Source organism: Hyperolius riggenbachi, chromosome 3, assembly GCF_040937935.1.
Source record: "Hyperolius riggenbachi isolate aHypRig1 chromosome 3, aHypRig1.pri, whole genome shotgun sequence".
NCBI classification, from domain to species: domain Eukaryota; kingdom Metazoa; phylum Chordata; class Amphibia; order Anura; family Hyperoliidae; genus Hyperolius; species Hyperolius riggenbachi.
Genome location: NC_090648.1, coordinates 121,376,646 through 121,393,455, shown reverse-complemented (window position 1 = coordinate 121,393,455; position 16,810 = coordinate 121,376,646). Strand labels below are relative to the sequence as shown.

The window sequence follows — 16,810 nt, the reverse complement described above, 5'->3', positions numbered from 1 at the left end:
GAGACTTTAGCCTGTCCCCCTCATTTGTGTCTAATCACTAGTTGTGGTGATCACCCTGGGTCACATGACTGCCAATGGCAGATAAGCTCATTTGAAAGCACAGCCTGTTAACAATATGTCTGCTTCCATCAGTCAGGAAGTAGAAACAGTGCAGATTTATCTTAGGATTTCTATTAGCTGTAACAAAGAAATGTTTCTTGTTTAAAGGTTGTTATGCTGTTGCGTATCTTTTAGAGCAGAAAGGACGTTCTGAGTTCAGGTCCACTTGAAATTCGACAAGGCTTTCAATGGGTATCCCACATCTCGTTACAAAAGGTCAAAGAAATGTAAAGTCACTATCATGTCACCACACTATGGAAAATCATAGCAAATCCACCTTCAAAATGCACTTCCTGCTGATTTTCACGGACCCACTTCAAAGCTAGATGCAACGCGCAATTGTGAACATCTCAATTGGCCGGCTCTGCTGTCATATATATTTATATCTTCTATAATAATAAATTCAATCTGTCATTTTGGGTGCTGTGTGTAAGATACGCCTTGCCCAGTAAATACCCCAGGGATTCCCTGCATCATGCCTGCATGTGTAGTCTGCCCAACTCAGCCGACTGCATTGCGACTCTGGAGGAGTGGCACCTGCTGGGGATAAAACATGACTTGAGATAGGTGTGCTTTTCCTTATTATCGCCTTATATGCAGTAGGAACATGCACATTTAGCAGCAGACCAGAATGATCTCACACCTTTTCAGAGGTATTCATGGCTTTCAAAGCCTGCTCTCATGGCCTATTCTCTCACCACCACAAAAAAAGTGTGATTGTGTGCTCCTAGTCTGTGTCAAGCCTCCATTGAAGTCCACTCACCTCTATGGAGATGATCTTAATAGTCACCTTGGCTTGCTGATTTGGACAAACGCTCCCTGTCTTCTACCGGTTTTCTTCTTAACAAACAATTGACTTGGTCTTATAATGATTTATGACATGTGCTTCATTTTAACGAGTTACGCATCACAGGCCAAGTGTCCTGGTGATAAAGGCACCTCCCCAACAGCAGCAACGGAGCTCCAGTGGCGCAATCGGTTAGCGCGCGGTACTTATAAGATAGTATCTGTTGAGCAATGCCGAGGTTGTGAGTTCGAGCCTCACCTGGAGCAGAGATAGTTGCCTTTTTGCTTCCTTTAATCACCTTTCTCCTATGACCCAAAACATTCAAGCCAAAGGGTGCCAGTATGCCACTGCTACACGCAGGAGCTGTCATTGCCCAACAAGGGAAGCTTGTTTTGAGTGAGGACCAAAAAGAATGAGACCAATGCTTTTGCTTGTTGAAGAGCAGTGGAGGAAGCTGGCAAGAGCTATATCACCTGCAAAATCCATGGCACAACACAAGGAAAAGAAGTACGTCCATTTGCAACTCATTTGCTACAAGAGGCATTGTGCAGTCTCTGTGGAGCAAAAGCCTACTTGCTGCACTTCTACAGCATGCCCCAGTGGCCTAATGGATAAGGCACTGGCCTCCTAAGCCAGGGATTGTGGGTTCGAGTCCCATCTGGGGTGGCACAATCCTTCTTTGGCCCTTACATGTAGCATACCAACACACATTGTACTCTGATACAAATGACTTGGATTCTCATGGCTGCCAAAGGCTTTTAAAGTGGACCAGAACTCTTGCACAGGAAAGAAGGAAAACATAGAGAAATGCACCCTGTGTATGTATTTAGAGACTTTAGCCTGTCCCCCTCATTTGTGTCTAATCACTAGTTGTGGTGATCACCCTGGGTCACATGACTGCCAATGGCAGATAAGCTCATTTGAAAGCACAGCCTGTTAACAATATGTCTGCTTCCATCAGTCAGGAAGTAGAAACAGTGCAGATTTATCTTAGGATTTCTATTAGCTGTAACAAAGAAATGTTTCTTGTTTAAAGGTTGTTATGCTGTTGCGTATCTTTTAGAGCAGAAAGGACGTTCTGAGTTCAGGTCCACTTGAAATTCGACAAGGCTTTCAATGGGTATCCCACATCTCGTTACAAAAGGTCAAAGAAATGTAAAGTCACTATCATGTCACCACACTATGGAAAATCATAGCAAATCCACCTTCAAAATGCACTTCCTGCTGATTTTCACGGACCCACTTCAAAGCTAGATGCAACGCGCAATTGTGAACATCTCAATTGGCCGGCTCTGCTGTCATATATATTTATATCTTCTATAATAATAAATTCAATCTGTCATTTTGGGTGCTGTGTGTAAGATACGCCTTGCCCAGTAAATACCCCAGGGATTCCCTGCATCATGCCTGCATGTGTAGTCTGCCCAACTCAGCCGACTGCATTGCGACTCTGGAGGAGTGGCACCTGCTGGGGATAAAACATGACTTGAGATAGGTGTGCTTTTCCTTATTATCGCCTTATATGCAGTAGGAACATGCACATTTAGCAGCAGACCAGAATGATCTCACACCTTTTCAGAGGTATTCATGGCTTTCAAAGCCTGCTCTCATGGCCTATTCTCTCACCACCACAAAAAAAGTGTGATTGTGTGCTCCTAGTCTGTGTCAAGCCTCCATTGAAGTCCACTCACCTCTATGGAGATGATCTTAATAGTCACCTTGGCTTGCTGATTTGGACAAACGCTCCCTGTCTTCTACCGGTTTTCTTCTTAACAAACAATTGACTTGGTCTTATAATGATTTATGACATGTGCTTCATTTTAACGAGTTACGCATCACAGGCCAAGTGTCCTGGTGATAAAGGCACCTCCCCAACAACAGCAACGGAGCTCCAGTGGCGCAATCGGTTAGCGCGCGGTACTTATAAGACAGTATCTGTTGAGCAATGCCGAGGTTGTGAGTTCGAGCCTCACCTGGAGCAGAGATAGTTGCCCTTTTGCTTCCTTTAATCACCTTTCTCCTATGACCCAAAACATTCAAGCCAAAGGGTGCCAGTATGCCACTGCTACACGCAGGAGCTGTCATTGCCCAACAAGGGAAGCTTGTTTTGAGTGAGGACCAAAAAGAATGAGACCAATGCTTTTGCTTGTTGAAGAGCAGTGGAGGAAGCTGGCAAGAGCTATATCACCTGCAAAATCCATGGCACAACACAAGGAAAAGAAGTACGTCCATTTGCAACTCATTTGCTGCAAGAGGCATTGTGCAGTCTCTGTGGAGCAAAAGCCTACTTGCTGCACTTCTACAGCATGCCCCAGTGGCCTAATGGATAAGGCACTGGCCTCCTAAGCCAGGGATTGTGGGTTCGAGTCCCATCTGGGGTGGCACATTCCTTCTTTGGCCCTTACATGTAGCATACCAACACACATTGTACTCTGATACAAATGACTTGGATTCTCATGGCTGCCAAAGGCTTTTAAAGTGGACCAGAACTCTTGCACAGGAAAGAAGGAGAACATAGAGAAATGCATCCTGTGTATGTATTTAGAGACTTTAGCCTGTCCCCCTCATTTGTGTCTAATCACTAGTTGTGGTGATCACCCTGGGTCACATGACTGCCAATGGCAGATAAGCTCATTTGAAAGCACAGGCTGTTAACAATATGTCTGCTTCCATCAGTCAGGAAGTAGAAACAGTGCAGATTTATCTTAGGATTTCTATTAGCTGTAACAAAGAAATGTTTCTTGTTTAAAGGTTGTTATGCTGTTGCGTATCTTTTAGAGCAGAAAGGACGTTCTGAGTTCAGGTCCACTTGAAATTCGACAAGGCTTTCAATGGGTATCCCACATCTCGTTACAAAAGGTCAAAGAAATGTAAAGTCACTATCATGTCACCACACTATGGAAAATCATAGCAAATCCACCTTCAAAATGCACTTCCTGCTGATTTTCACGGACCCACTTCAAAGCTAGATGCAACGCGCAATTGTGAACATCTCAATTGGCCGGCTCTGCTGTCATATATATTTATATCTTCTATAATAATAAATTCAATCTGTCATTTTGGGTGCTGTGTGTAAGATACGCCTTGCCCAGTAAATACCCCAGGGATTCCCTGCATCATGCCTGCATGTGTAGTCTGCCCAACTCAGCCGACTGCATTGCGACTCTGGAGGAGTGGCACCTGCTGGGGATAAAACATGACTTGAGATAGGTGTGCTTTTCCTTATTATCGCCTTATATGCAGTAGGAACATGCACATTTAGCAGCAGACCAGAATGATCTCACACCTTTTCAGAGGTATTCATGGCTTTCAAAGCCTGCTCTCATGGCCTATTCTCTCACCACCACAAAAAAAGTGTGATTGTGTGCTCCTAGTCTGTGTCAAGCCTCCATTGAAGTCCACTCACCTCTATGGAGATGATCTTAATAGTCACCTTGGCTTGCTGATTTGGACAAACGCTCCCTGTCTTCTACCGGTTTTCTTCTTAACAAACAATTGACTTGGTCTTATAATGATTTATGACATGTGCTTCATTTTAACGAGTTACGCATCACAGGCCAAGTGTCCTGGTGATAAAGGCACCTCCCCAACAGCAGCAACGGAGCTCCAGTGGCGCAATCGGTTAGCGCGCGGTACTTATAAGATAGTATCTGTTGAGCAATGCCGAGGTTGTGAGTTCGAGCCTCACCTGGAGCAGAGATAGTTGCCTTTTTGCTTCCTTTAATCACCTTTCTCCTATGACCCAAAACATTCAAGCCAAAGGGTGCCAGTATGCCACTGCTACACGCAGGAGCTGTCATTGCCCAACAAGGGAAGCTTGTTTTGAGTGAGGACCAAAAAGAATGAGACCAATGCTTTTGCTTGTTGAAGAGCAGTGGAGGAAGCTGGCAAGAGCTATATCACCTGCAAAATCCATGGCACAACACAAGGAAAAGAAGTACGTCCATTTGCAACTCATTTGCTACAAGAGGCATTGTGCAGTCTCTGTGGAGCAAAAGCCTACTTGCTGCACTTCTACAGCATGCCCCAGTGGCCTAATGGATAAGGCACTGGCCTCCTAAGCCAGGGATTGTGGGTTCGAGTCCCATCTGGGGTGGCACAATCCTTCTTTGGCCCTTACATGTAGCATACCAACACACATTGTACTCTGATACAAATGACTTGGATTCTCATGGCTGCCAAAGGCTTTTAAAGTGGACCAGAACTCTTGCACAGGAAAGAAGGAAAACATAGAGAAATGCACCCTGTGTATGTATTTAGAGACTTTAGCCTGTCCCCCTCATTTGTGTCTAATCACTAGTTGTGGTGATCACCCTGGGTCACATGACTGCCAATGGCAGATAAGCTCATTTGAAAGCACAGCCTGTTAACAATATGTCTGCTTCCATCAGTCAGGAAGTAGAAACAGTGCAGATTTATCTTAGGATTTCTATTAGCTGTAACAAAGAAATGTTTCTTGTTTAAAGGTTGTTATGCTGTTGCGTATCTTTTAGAGCAGAAAGGACGTTCTGAGTTCAGGTCCACTTGAAATTCGACAAGGCTTTCAATGGGTATCCCACATCTCGTTACAAAAGGTCAAAGAAATGTAAAGTCACTATCATGTCACCACACTATGGAAAATCATAGCAAATCCACCTTCAAAATGCACTTCCTGCTGATTTTCACGGACCCACTTCAAAGCTAGATGCAACGCGCAATTGTGAACATCTCAATTGGCCGGCTCTGCTGTCATATATATTTATATCTTCTATAATAATAAATTCAATCTGTCATTTTGGGTGCTGTGTGTAAGATACGCCTTGCCCAGTAAATACCCCAGGGATTCCCTGCATCATGCCTGCATGTGTAGTCTGCCCAACTCAGCCGACTGCATTGCGACTCTGGAGGAGTGGCACCTGCTGGGGATAAAACATGACTTGAGATAGGTGTGCTTTTCCTTATTATCGCCTTATATGCAGTAGGAACATGCACATTTAGCAGCAGACCAGAATGATCTCACACCTTTTCAGAGGTATTCATGGCTTTCAAAGCCTGCTCTCATGGCCTATTCTCTCACCACCACAAAAAAAGTGTGATTGTGTGCTCCTAGTCTGTGTCAAGCCTCCATTGAAGTCCACTCACCTCTATGGAGATGATCTTAATAGTCACCTTGGCTTGCTGATTTGGACAAACGCTCCCTGTCTTCTACCGGTTTTCTTCTTAACAAACAATTGACTTGGTCTTATAATGATTTATGACATGTGCTTCATTTTAACGAGTTACGCATCACAGGCCAAGTGTCCTGGTGATAAAGGCACCTCCCCAACAACAGCAACGGAGCTCCAGTGGCGCAATCGGTTAGCGCGCGGTACTTATAAGACAGTATCTGTTGAGCAATGCCGAGGTTGTGAGTTCGAGCCTCACCTGGAGCAGAGATAGTTGCCCTTTTGCTTCCTTTAATCACCTTTCTCCTATGACCCAAAACATTCAAGCCAAAGGGTGCCAGTATGCCACTGCTACACGCAGGAGCTGTCATTGCCCAACAAGGGAAGCTTGTTTTGAGTGAGGACCAAAAAGAATGAGACCAATGCTTTTGCTTGTTGAAGAGCAGTGGAGGAAGCTGGCAAGAGCTATATCACCTGCAAAATCCATGGCACAACACAAGGAAAAGAAGTACGTCCATTTGCAACTCATTTGCTGCAAGAGGCATTGTGCAGTCTCTGTGGAGCAAAAGCCTACTTGCTGCACTTCTACAGCATGCCCCAGTGGCCTAATGGATAAGGCACTGGCCTCCTCCTAAGCCAGGGATTGTGGGTTCGAGTCCCATCTGGGGTGGCACATTCCTTCTTTGGCCCTTACATGTAGCATACCAACACACATTGTACTCTGATACAAATGACTTGGATTCTCATGGCTGCCAAAGGCTTTTAAAGTGGACCAGAACTCTTGCACAGGAAAGAAGGAGAACATAGAGAAATGCATCCTGTGTATGTATTTAGAGACTTTAGCCTGTCCCCCTCATTTGTGTCTAATCACTAGTTGTGGTGATCACCCTGGGTCACATGACTGCCAATGGCAGATAAGCTCATTTGAAAGCACAGCCTGTTAACAATATGTCTGCTTCCATCAGTCAGGAAGTAGAAACAGTGCAGATTTATCTTAGGATTTCTATTAGCTGTAACAAAGAAATGTTTCTTGTTTAAAGGTTGTTATGCTGTTGCGTATCTTTTAGAGCAGAAAGGACGTTCTGAGTTCAGGTCCACTTGAAATTCGACAAGGCTTTCAATGGGTATCCCACATCTCGTTACAAAAGGTCAAAGAAATGTAAAGTCACTATCATGTCACCACACTATGGAAAATCATAGCAAATCCACCTTCAAAATGCACTTCCTGCTGATTTTCACGGACCCACTTCAAAGCTAGATGCAACGCGCAATTGTGAACATCTCAATTGGCCGGCTCTGCTGTCATATATATTTATATCTTCTATAATAATAAATTCAATCTGTCATTTTGGGTGCTGTGTGTAAGATACGCCTTGCCCAGTAAATACCCCAGGGATTCCCTGCATCATGCCTGCATGTGTAGTCTGCCCAACTCAGCCGACTGCATTGCGACTCTGGAGGAGTGGCACCTGCTGGGGATAAAACATGACTTGAGATAGGTGTGCTTTTCCTTATTATCGCCTTATATGCAGTAGGAACATGCACATTTAGCAGCAGACCAGAATGATCTCACACCTTTTCAGAGGTATTCATGGCTTTCAAAGCCTGCTCTCATGGCCTATTCTCTCACCACCACAAAAAAAGTGTGATTGTGTGCTCCTAGTCTGTGTCAAGCCTCCATTGAAGTCCACTCACCTCTATGGAGATGATCTTAATAGTCACCTTGGCTTGCTGATTTGGACAAACGCTCCCTGTCTTCTACCGGTTTTCTTCTTAACAAACAATTGACTTGGTCTTATAATGATTTATGACATGTGCTTCATTTTAACGAGTTACGCATCACAGGCCAAGTGTCCTGGTGATAAAGGCACCTCCCCAACAGCAGCAACGGAGCTCCAGTGGCGCAATCGGTTAGCGCGCGGTACTTATAAGACAGTATCTGTTGAGCAATGCCGAGGTTGTGAGTTCGAGCCTCACCTGGAGCAGAGATAGTTGCCCTTTTGCTTCCTTTAATCACCTTTCTCCTATGACCCAAAACATTCAAGCCAAAGGGTGCCAGTATGCCACTGCTACACGCAGGAGCTGTCATTGCCCAACAAGGGAAGCTTGTTTTGAGTGAGGACCAAAAAGAATGAGACCAATGCTTTTGCTTGTTGAAGAGCAGTGGAGGAAGCTGGCAAGAGCTATATCACCTGCAAAATCCATGGCACAACACAAGGAAAAGAAGTACGTCCATTTGCAACTCATTTGCTGCAAGAGGCATTGTGCAGTCTCTGTGGAGCAAAAGCCTACTTGCTGCACTTCTACAGCATGCCCCAGTGGCCTAATGGATAAGGCACTGGCCTCCTAAGCCAGGGATTGTGGGTTCGAGTCCCATCTGGGGTGGCACATTCCTTCTTTGGCCCTTACATGTAGCATACCAACACACATTGTACTCTGATACAAATGACTTGGATTCTCATGGCTGCCAAAGGCTTTTAAAGTGGACCAGAACTCTTGCACAGGAAAGAAGGAAAACATAGAGAAATGCACCCTGTGTATGTATTTAGAGACTTTAGCCTGTCCCCCTCATTTGTGTCTAATCACTAGTTGTGGTGATCACCCTGGGTCACATGACTGCCAATGGCAGATAAGCTCATTTGAAAGCACAGCCTGTTAACAATATGTCTGCTTCCATCAGTCAGGAAGTAGAAACAGTGCAGATTTATCTTAGGATTTCTATTAGCTGTAACAAAGAAATGTTTCTTGTTTAAAGGTTGTTATGCTGTTGCGTATCTTTTAGAGCAGAAAGGACGTTCTGAGTTCAGGTCCACTTGAAATTCGACAAGGCTTTCAATGGGTATCCCACATCTCGTTACAAAAGGTCAAAGAAATGTAAAGTCACTATCATGTCACCACACTATGGAAAATCATAGCAAATCCACCTTCAAAATGCACTTCCTGCTGATTTTCACGGACCCACTTCAAAGCTAGATGCAACGCGCAATTGTGAACATCTCAATTGGCCGGCTCTGCTGTCATATATATTTATATCTTCTATAATAATAAATTCAATCTGTCATTTTGGGTGCTGTGTGTAAGATACGCCTTGCCCAGTAAATACCCCAGGGATTCCCTGCATCATGCCTGCATGTGTAGTCTGCCCAACTCAGCCGACTGCATTGCGACTCTGGAGGAGTGGCACCTGCTGGGGATAAAACATGACTTGAGATAGGTGTGCTTTTCCTTATTATCGCCTTATATGCAGTAGGAACATGCACATTTAGCAGCAGACCAGAATGATCTCACACCTTTTCAGAGGTATTCATGGCTTTCAAAGCCTGCTCTCATGGCCTATTCTCTCACCACCACAAAAAAAGTGTGATTGTGTGCTCCTAGTCTGTGTCAAGCCTCCATTGAAGTCCACTCACCTCTATGGAGATGATCTTAATAGTCACCTTGGCTTGCTGATTTGGACAAACGCTCCCTGTCTTCTACCGGTTTTCTTCTTAACAAACAATTGACTTGGTCTTATAATGATTTATGACATGTGCTTCATTTTAACGAGTTACGCATCACAGGCCAAGTGTCCTGGTGATAAAGGCACCTCCCCAACAGCAGCAACGGAGCTCCAGTGGCGCAATCGGTTAGCGCGCGGTACTTATAAGACAGTATCTGTTGAGCAATGCTGAGGTTGTGAGTTCGAGCCTCACCTGGAGCAGAGATAGTTGCCCTTTTGCTTCCTTTAATCACCTTTCTCCTATGACCCAAAACATTCAAGCCAAAGGGTGCCAGTATGCCACTGCTACACGCAGGAGCTGTCATTGCCCAACAAGGGAAGCTTGTTTTGAGTGAGGACCAAAAAGAATGAGACCAATGCTTTTGCTTGTTGAAGAGCAGTGGAGGAAGCTGGCAAGAGCTATATCACCTGCAAAATCCATGGCACAACACAAGGAAAAGAAGTACGTCCATTTGCAACTCATTTGCTGCAAGAGGCATTGTGCAGTCTCTGTGGAGCAAAAGCCTACTTGCTGCACTTCTACAGCATGCCCCAGTGGCCTAATGGATAAGGCACTGGCCTCCTAAGCCAGGGATTGTGGGTTCGAGTCCCATCTGGGGTGGCACATTCCTTCTTTGGCCCTTACATGTAGCATACCAACACACATTGTACTCTGATACAAATGACTTGGATTCTCATGGCTGCCAAAGGCTTTTAAAGTGGACCAGAACTCTTGCACAGGAAAGAAGGAGAACATAGAGAAATGCATCCTGTGTATGTATTTAGAGACTTTAGCCTGTCCCCCTCATTTGTGTCTAATCACTAGTTGTGGTGATCACCCTGGGTCACATGACTGCCAATGGCAGATAAGCTCATTTGAAAGCACAGCCTGTTAACAATATGTCTGCTTCCATCAGTCAGGAAGTAGAAACAGTGCAGATTTATCTTAGGATTTCTATTAGCTGTAACAAAGAAATGTTTCTTGTTTAAAGGTTGTTATGCTGTTGCGTATCTTTTAGAGCAGAAAGGACGTTCTGAGTTCAGGTCCACTTGAAATTCGACAAGGCTTTCAATGGGTATCCCACATCTCGTTACAAAAGGTCAAAGAAATGTAAAGTCACTATCATGTCACCACACTATGGAAAATCATAGCAAATCCACCTTCAAAATGCACTTCCTGCTGATTTTCACGGACCCACTTCAAAGCTAGATGCAACGCGCAATTGTGAACATCTCAATTGGCCGGCTCTGCTGTCATATATATTTATATCTTCTATAATAATAAATTCAATCTGTCATTTTGGGTGCTGTGTGTAAGATACGCCTTGCCCAGTAAATACCCCAGGGATTCCCTGCATCATGCCTGCATGTGTAGTCTGCCCAACTCAGCCGACTGCATTGCGACTCTGGAGGAGTGGCACCTGCTGGGGATAAAACATGACTTGAGATAGGTGTGCTTTTCCTTATTATCGCCTTATATGCAGTAGGAACATGCACATTTAGCAGCAGACCAGAATGATCTCACACCTTTTCAGAGGTATTCATGGCTTTCAAAGCCTGCTCTCATGGCCTATTCTCTCACCACCACAAAAAAAGTGTGATTGTGTGCTCCTAGTCTGTGTCAAGCCTCCATTGAAGTCCACTCACCTCTATGGAGATGATCTTAATAGTCACCTTGGCTTGCTGATTTGGACAAACGCTCCCTGTCTTCTACCGGTTTTCTTCTTAACAAACAATTGACTTGGTCTTATAATGATTTATGACATGTGCTTCATTTTAACGAGTTACGCATCACAGGCCAAGTGTCCTGGTGATAAAGGCACCTCCCCAACAGCAGCAACAGAGCTCCAGTGGCGCAATCGGTTAGCGCGCGGTACTTATAAGACAGTATCTGTTGAGCAATGCCGAGGTTGTGAGTTCGAGCCTCACCTGGAGCAGAGATAGTTGCCCTTTTGCTTCCTTTAATCACCTTTCTCCTATGACCCAAAACATTCAAGCCAAAGGGTGCCAGTATGCCACTGCTACACGCAGGAGCTGTCATTGCCCAACAAGGGAAGCTTGTTTTGAGTGAGGACCAAAAAGAATGAGACCAATGCTTTTGCTTGTTGAAGAGCAGTGGAGGAAGCTGGCAAGAGCTATATCACCTGCAAAATCCATGGCACAACACAAGGAAAAGAAGTACGTCCATTTGCAACTCATTTGCTGCAAGAGGCATTGTGCAGTCTCTGTGGAGCAAAAGCCTACTTGCTGCACTTCTACAGCATGCCCCAGTGGCCTAATGGATAAGGCACTGGCCTCCTAAGCCAGGGATTGTGGGTTCGAGTCCCATCTGGGGTGGCACAATCCTTCTTTGGCCCTTACATGTAGCATACCAACACACATTGTACTCTGATACAAATGACTTGAATTCTCATGGCTGCCAAAGGCTTTTAAAGTGGACCAGAACTCTTGCACAGGAAAGAAGGAAAACATAGAGAAATGCACCCTGTGTATGTATTTAGAGACTTTAGCCTGTCCCCCTCATTTGTGTCTAATCACTAGTTGTGGTGATCACCCTGGGTCACATGACTGCCAATGGCAGATAAGCTCATTTGAAAGCACAGCCTGTTAACAATATGTCTGCTTCCATCAGTCAGGAAGTAGAAACAGTGCAGATTTATCTTAGGATTTCTATTAGCTGTAACAAAGAAATGTTTCTTGTTTAAAGGTTGTTATGCTGTTGCGTATCTTTTAGAGCAGAAAGGACGTTCTGAGTTCAGGTCCACTTGAAATTCGACAAGGCTTTCAATGGGTATCCCACATCTCGTTACAAAAGGTCAAAGAAATGTAAAGTCACTATCATGTCACCACACTATGGAAAATCATAGCAAATCCACCTTCAAAATGCACTTTCTGCTGATTTTCACGGACCCACTTCAAAGCTAGATGCAACGCGCAATTGTGAACATCTCAATTGGCCGGCTCTGCTGTCATATATATTTATATCTTCTATAATAATAAATTCAATCTGTCATTTTGGGTGCTGTGTGTAAGATACGCCTTGCCCAGTAAATACCCCAGGGATTCCCTGCATCATGCCTGCATGTGTAGTCTGCCCAACTCAGCCGACTGCATTGCGACTCTGGAGGAGTGGCACCTGCTGGGGATAAAACATGACTTGAGATAGGTGTGCTTTTCCTTATTATCGCCTTATATGCAGTAGGAACATGCACATTTAGCAGCAGACCAGAATGATCTCACACCTTTTCAGAGGTATTCATGGCTTTCAAAGCCTGCTCTCATGGCCTATTCTCTCACCACCACAAAAAAAGTGTGATTGTGTGCTCCTAGTCTGTGTCAAGCCTCCATTGAAGTCCACTCACCTCTACGGAGATGATCTTAATAGTCACCTTGGCTTGCTGATTTGGACAAACGCTCCCTGTCTTCTACCGGTTTTCTTCTTAACAAACAATTGACTTGGTCTTATAATGATTTATGACATGTGCTTCATTTTAACGAGTTACGCATCACAGGCCAAGTGTCCTGGTGATAAAGGCACCTCCCCAACAGCAGCAACGGAGCTCCAGTGGCGCAATCGGTTAGCGCGCGGTACTTATAAGACAGTATCTGTTGAGCAATGCCGAGGTTGTGAGTTCGAGCCTCACCTGGAGCAGAGATAGTTGCCCTTTTGCTTCCTTTAATCACCTTTCTCCTATGACCCAAAACATTCAAGCCAAAGGGTGCCAGTATGCCACTGCTACACGCAGGAGCTGTCATTGCCCAACAAGGGAAGCTTGTTTTGAGTGAGGACCAAAAAGAATGAGACCAATGCTTTTGCTTGTTGAAGAGCAGTGGAGGAAGCTGGCAAGAGCTATATCACCTGCAAAATCCATGGCACAACACAAGGAAAAGAAGTACGTCCATTTGCAACTCATTTGCTGCAAGAGGCATTGTGCAGTCTCTGTGGAGCAAAAGCCTACTTGCTGCACTTCTACAGCATGCCCCAGTGGCCTAATGGATAAGGCACTGGCCTCCTAAGCCAGGGATTGTGGGTTCGAGTCCCATCTGGGGTGGCACATTCCTTCTTTGGCCCTTACATGTACCATACCAACACACATTGTACTCTGATACAAATGACTTGGATTCTCATGGCTGCCAAAGGCTTTTAAAGTGGACCAGAACTCTTGCACAGGAAAGAAGGAAAACATAGAGAAATGCACCCTGTGTATGTATTTAGAGACTTTAGCCTGTCCCCCTCATTTGTGTCTAATCACTAGTTGTGGTGATCACCCTGGGTCACATGACTGCCAATGGCAGATAAGCTCATTTGAAAGCACAGCCTGTTAACGATATGTCTGCTTCCATCAGTCAGGAAGTAGAAACAGTGCAGATTTATCTTAGGATTTCTATTAGCTGTAACAAAGAAATGTTTCTTGTTTAAAGGTTGTTATGCTGTTGCGTATCTTTTAGAGCAGAAAGGACGTTCTGAGTTCAGGTCCACTTGAAATTCGACAAGGCTTTCAATGGGTATCCCACATCTCGTTACAAAAGGTCAAAGAAATGTAAAGTCACTATCATGTCACCACACTATGGAAAATCATAGCAAATCCACCTTCAAAATGCACTTCCTGCTGATTTTCACGGACCCACTTCAAAGCTAGATGCAACGCGCAATTGTGAACATCTCAATTGGCCGGCTCTGCTGTCATATATATTTATATCTTCTATAATAATAAATTCAATCTGTCATTTTGGGTGCTGTGTGTAAGATACGCCTTGCCCAGTAAATACCCCAGGGATTCCCTGCATCATGCCTGCATGTGTAGTCTGCCCAACTCAGCCGACTGCATTGCGACTCTGGAGGAGTGGCACCTGCTGGGGATAAAACATGACTTGAGATAGGTGTGCTTTTCCTTATTATCGCCTTATATGCAGTAGAAACATGCACATTTAGCAGCAGACCAGAATGATCTCACACCTTTTCAGAGGTATTCATGGCTTTCAAAGCCTGCTCTCATGGCCTATTCTCTCACCACCACAAAAAAAGTGTGATTGTGTGCTCCTAGTCTGTGTCAAGCCTCCATTGAAGTCCACTCACCTCTATGGAGATGATCTTAATAGTCACCTTGGCTTGCTGATTTGGACAAACGCTCCCTGTCTTCTACCGGTTTTCTTCTTAACAAACAATTGACTTGGTCTTATAATGATTTATGACATGTGCTTCATTTTAACGAGTTACGCATCACAGGCCAAGTGTCCTGGTGATAAAGGCACCTCCCCAACAGCAGCAACGGAGCTCCAGTGGCGCAATCGGTTAGCGCGCGGTACTTATAAGACAGTATCTGTTGAGCAATGCCGAGGTTGTGAGTTCGAGCCTCACCTGGAGCAGAGATAGTTGCCCTTTTGCTTCCTTTAATCACCTTTCTCCTATGACCCAAAACATTCAAGCCAAAGGGTGCCAGTATGCCACTGCTACACGCAGGAGCTGTCATTGCCCAACAAGGGAAGCTTGTTTTGAGTGAGGACCAAAAAGAATGAGACCAATGCTTTTGCTTGTTGAAGAGCAGTGGAGGAAGCTGGCAAGAGCTATATCACCTGCAAAATCCATGGCACAACACAAGAAAAAGAAGTACGTCCATTTGCAACTCATTTGCTGCAAGAGGCATTGTGCAGTCTCTGTGGAGCAAAAGCCTACTTGCTGCACTTCTACAGCATGCCCCAGTGGCCTAATGGATAAGGCACTGGCCTCCTAAGCCAGGGATTGTGGGTTCGAGTCCCATCTGGGGTGGCACATTCCTTCTTTGGCCCTTACATGTAGCATACCAACACACATTGTACTCTGATACAAATGACTTGGATTCTCATGGCTGCCAAAGGCTTTTAAAGTGGACCAGAACTCTTGCACAGGAAAGAAGGAGAACATAGAGAAATGCATCCTGTGTATGTATTTAGAGACTTTAGCCTGTCCCCCTCATTTGTGTCTAATCACTAGTTGTGGTGATCACCCTGGGTCACATGACTGCCAATGGCAGATAAGCTCATTTGAAAGCACAGCCTGTTAACAATATGTCTGCTTCCATCAGTCAGGAAGTAGAAACAGTGCAGATTTATCTTAGGATTTCTATTAGCTGTAACAAAGAAATGTTTCTTGTTTAAAGGTTGTTATGCTGTTGCGTATCTTTTAGAGCAGAAAGGACGTTCTGAGTTCAGGTCCACTTGAAATTCGACAAGGCTTTCAATGGGTATCCCACATCTCGTTACAAAAGGTCAAAGAAATGTAAAGTCACTATCATGTCACCACACTATGGAAAATCATAGCAAATCCACCTTCAAAATGCACTTTCTGCTGATTTTCACGGACCCACTTCAAAGCTAGATGCAACGCGCAATTGTGAACATCTCAATTGGCCGGCTCTGCTGTCATATATATTTATATCTTCTATAATAATAAATTCAATCTGTCATTTTGGGTGCTGTGTGTAAGATACGCCTTGCCCAGTAAATACCCCAGGGATTCCCTGCATCATGCCTGCATGTGTAGTCTGCCCAACTCAGCCGACTGCATTGCGACTCTGGAGGAGTGGCACCTGCTGGGGATAAAACATGACTTGAGATAGGTGTGCTTTTCCTTATTATCGCCTTATATGCAGTAGGAACATGCACATTTAGCAGCAGACCAGAATGATCTCACACCTTTTCAGAGGTATTCATGGCTTTCAAAGCCTGCTCTCATGGCCTATTCTCTCACCACCACAAAAAAAGTGTGATTGTGTGCTCCTAGTCTGTGTCAAGCCTCCATTGAAGTCCACTCACCTCTATGGAGATGATCTTAATAGTCACCTTGGCTTGCTGATTTGGACAAACGCTCCCTGTCTTCTACCGGTTTTCTTCTTAACAAACAATTGACTTGGTCTTATAATGATTTATGACATGTGCTTCATTTTAACGAGTTACGCATCACAGGCCAAGTGTCCTGGTGATAAAGGCACCTCCCCAACAGCAGCAACGGAGCTCCAGTGGCGCAATCGGTTAGCGCGCGGTACTTATAAGACAGTATCTGTTGAGCAATGCCGAGGTTGTGAGTTCGAGCCTCACCTGGAGCAGAGATAGTTGCCCTTTTGCTTCCTTTAATCACCTTTCTCCTATGACCCAAAACATTCAAGCCAAAGGGTGCCAGTATGCCACTGCTACACGCAGGAGCTGTCATTGCCCAACAAGGGAAGCTTGTTTTGAGTGAGGACCAAAAAGAATGAGACCAATGCTTTTGCTTGTTGAAGAGCAGTGGAGGAAGCTGGCAAGAGCTATATCACCTGCAAAATCCAT

The 16,810-nt window shown here is 44.7% G+C and overlaps 18 non-coding genes across 18 annotated transcripts; all 18 read left to right on the top strand.

The window, feature by feature from the left end:
• Window positions 1–1,059: 1,059 nt before the first annotated feature.
• TRNAI-UAU (transfer RNA isoleucine (anticodon UAU)) lies at window positions 1,060–1,152 on the top strand. The gene is given in 2 exon segments: window positions 1,060–1,097; window positions 1,117–1,152. It is a non-coding gene; the product is annotated as a tRNA-Ile (tRNA).
• A 327-nt stretch (window positions 1,153–1,479) lies between these two features.
• TRNAR-CCU (transfer RNA arginine (anticodon CCU)) lies at window positions 1,480–1,552 on the top strand. The gene has a single exon. It is a non-coding gene; the product is annotated as a tRNA-Arg (tRNA).
• Window positions 1,553–2,774: 1,222 nt separating this feature from the next.
• TRNAI-UAU (transfer RNA isoleucine (anticodon UAU)) lies at window positions 2,775–2,867 on the top strand. Its single transcript is given in 2 exon segments — window positions 2,775–2,812; window positions 2,832–2,867. It is a non-coding gene; the product is annotated as a tRNA-Ile (tRNA).
• A 327-nt stretch (window positions 2,868–3,194) lies between these two features.
• TRNAR-CCU (transfer RNA arginine (anticodon CCU)) lies at window positions 3,195–3,267 on the top strand. Its single transcript has one exon. It is a non-coding gene; the product is annotated as a tRNA-Arg (tRNA).
• A 1,222-nt stretch (window positions 3,268–4,489) lies between these two features.
• Window positions 4,490–4,582, top strand: TRNAI-UAU (transfer RNA isoleucine (anticodon UAU)). The gene is given in 2 exon segments: window positions 4,490–4,527; window positions 4,547–4,582. It is a non-coding gene; the product is annotated as a tRNA-Ile (tRNA).
• Window positions 4,583–4,909: 327 nt separating this feature from the next.
• TRNAR-CCU (transfer RNA arginine (anticodon CCU)) lies at window positions 4,910–4,982 on the top strand. Its single transcript has one exon. It is a non-coding gene; the product is annotated as a tRNA-Arg (tRNA).
• Window positions 4,983–6,204: 1,222 nt separating this feature from the next.
• Window positions 6,205–6,297, top strand: TRNAI-UAU (transfer RNA isoleucine (anticodon UAU)). The gene is given in 2 exon segments: window positions 6,205–6,242; window positions 6,262–6,297. It is a non-coding gene; the product is annotated as a tRNA-Ile (tRNA).
• Window positions 6,298–7,922: 1,625 nt separating this feature from the next.
• TRNAI-UAU (transfer RNA isoleucine (anticodon UAU)) lies at window positions 7,923–8,015 on the top strand. The gene is given in 2 exon segments: window positions 7,923–7,960; window positions 7,980–8,015. It is a non-coding gene; the product is annotated as a tRNA-Ile (tRNA).
• A 327-nt stretch (window positions 8,016–8,342) lies between these two features.
• Window positions 8,343–8,415, top strand: TRNAR-CCU (transfer RNA arginine (anticodon CCU)). Its single transcript has one exon. It is a non-coding gene; the product is annotated as a tRNA-Arg (tRNA).
• Window positions 8,416–9,637: 1,222 nt separating this feature from the next.
• TRNAI-UAU (transfer RNA isoleucine (anticodon UAU)) lies at window positions 9,638–9,730 on the top strand. The gene is given in 2 exon segments: window positions 9,638–9,675; window positions 9,695–9,730. It is a non-coding gene; the product is annotated as a tRNA-Ile (tRNA).
• A 327-nt stretch (window positions 9,731–10,057) lies between these two features.
• TRNAR-CCU (transfer RNA arginine (anticodon CCU)) lies at window positions 10,058–10,130 on the top strand. Its single transcript has one exon. It is a non-coding gene; the product is annotated as a tRNA-Arg (tRNA).
• A 1,222-nt stretch (window positions 10,131–11,352) lies between these two features.
• TRNAI-UAU (transfer RNA isoleucine (anticodon UAU)) lies at window positions 11,353–11,445 on the top strand. The gene is given in 2 exon segments: window positions 11,353–11,390; window positions 11,410–11,445. It is a non-coding gene; the product is annotated as a tRNA-Ile (tRNA).
• A 327-nt stretch (window positions 11,446–11,772) lies between these two features.
• Window positions 11,773–11,845, top strand: TRNAR-CCU (transfer RNA arginine (anticodon CCU)). Its single transcript has one exon. It is a non-coding gene; the product is annotated as a tRNA-Arg (tRNA).
• A 1,222-nt stretch (window positions 11,846–13,067) lies between these two features.
• Window positions 13,068–13,160, top strand: TRNAI-UAU (transfer RNA isoleucine (anticodon UAU)). The gene is given in 2 exon segments: window positions 13,068–13,105; window positions 13,125–13,160. It is a non-coding gene; the product is annotated as a tRNA-Ile (tRNA).
• A 327-nt stretch (window positions 13,161–13,487) lies between these two features.
• Window positions 13,488–13,560, top strand: TRNAR-CCU (transfer RNA arginine (anticodon CCU)). The gene has a single exon. It is a non-coding gene; the product is annotated as a tRNA-Arg (tRNA).
• A 1,222-nt stretch (window positions 13,561–14,782) lies between these two features.
• On the top strand, window positions 14,783–14,875 carry TRNAI-UAU (transfer RNA isoleucine (anticodon UAU)). Its single transcript is given in 2 exon segments — window positions 14,783–14,820; window positions 14,840–14,875. It is a non-coding gene; the product is annotated as a tRNA-Ile (tRNA).
• A 327-nt stretch (window positions 14,876–15,202) lies between these two features.
• Window positions 15,203–15,275, top strand: TRNAR-CCU (transfer RNA arginine (anticodon CCU)). The gene has a single exon. It is a non-coding gene; the product is annotated as a tRNA-Arg (tRNA).
• Window positions 15,276–16,497: 1,222 nt separating this feature from the next.
• TRNAI-UAU (transfer RNA isoleucine (anticodon UAU)) lies at window positions 16,498–16,590 on the top strand. Its single transcript is given in 2 exon segments — window positions 16,498–16,535; window positions 16,555–16,590. It is a non-coding gene; the product is annotated as a tRNA-Ile (tRNA).
• The last annotated feature ends 220 nt before the right edge of the window (window positions 16,591–16,810 follow it).